This window comes from Teleopsis dalmanni, chromosome 1 (assembly GCF_002237135.1).
Source record: "Teleopsis dalmanni isolate 2A chromosome 1, ASM223713v2, whole genome shotgun sequence".
Classification (NCBI taxonomy): Eukaryota; Metazoa; Arthropoda; class Insecta; order Diptera; family Diopsidae; genus Teleopsis; species Teleopsis dalmanni.
Window position 1 is genome coordinate 219061620 of NC_051846.1, and position 1436 is coordinate 219063055.

The window sequence follows — 1436 nt, forward strand, 5'->3', positions numbered from 1 at the left end:
TATAAAATATATATTATCAGATTATGTAAACAAATACTGAAAAAATATAATGTAGAATATAATTCTAATATAATCCATCGGCCCTAGATTCTCAATGCATTAATACCCAAAGTAAGTACAACTTAAAATTATATAGTTAAAATGATAAAATTTATTCAAGTTAATGTTTACAGTAAAAAAATAATCACCTTACCGTAGGGTTATTATTAGATACATACTTATTTATATCCATTAAGTGCAGGAAGGGAGTGGGTCATTTGCTCTTTAGTATTTTAAATTATTTTATTCTTTAAATAAATTTGTAAGGATGGAAATTTTCACTTAATTTCCACCTACATAAAACACCATCACTCACCAACAAATTCTGGAGATATCTGAAATTAAAATTTAAATTGAATTAAAATTTGTTTACATATGTATATATTAACTATGTTATGCTTACTTGAAAATGCTCGCCTCTGCAGCACCCGTCAACATTGTGGCTAGGTTGTACAAACTATAAATTGAAATATAATATTTGAAATAAAATTAAGATTAATTGAAAAGAAAATATACGCACCAGTTTTTAATTTTGTTAATTTATTAAATAAAATTAACAACAAAAGGAAAAAAAACCACCACCGAAACAACACGTTTTGCAAACAAATCAAAACAATAGAATCGCGAAGTAAGAAACAAGAACTGTCAAAATATTCGCCGTAAGAGAGGCTCAAAGAGAAGCTGAGTGCACATACAAAGTACCGCACACAACATGAAATAGAAAATCTATAAACGGCAAAGTAAACAAGAATAATGTGCGCTCAGCTGTAAACAAAATTATGGCGCTACACAAAAGCTCGGTCGAATGGGTATATAAGACGCGCAATTTTCTTATACGAGAGACTTGACATATAATCACTAAGGCACATACACCTAGTAAAAAAGAAAATATAAATTCAAGTCCAAAACAAAGGATAATTCCACATCAGGAATTATTAACACAAAGTTAAACCAATATATTTCAATAATTCTACATCAAGAATTATTATACAAAGTCGAATTATATTATTTCAAGTGATCGAATTACGTCTATCGTAAATAATATAATTTTGCAGAATATTTATACAAAGGATAATTTCACATCAGGAATTATCAATACAAAGCTAAAGCAATTCATATCAATAATTCTACATCAAGAATTATTGCACAAAGTCGAATTATATTATTTCAAGTGGTCGAATTACGTCTATCGTAAATAATATAATTTTGCAGAATATTTATACAAAGGATAATTCCACATCAGGAATTATCAATAAAAAGCTAAATCAATTTATCTCAATAATTCTACATCAAGAATTATTATACAAAGTCGAATTATATTATTTCAAGTGGTCGAATTACGTCTATCGTAAATAATATAATTTTACAGAATATTTATACAAAGGATAATCCCACAT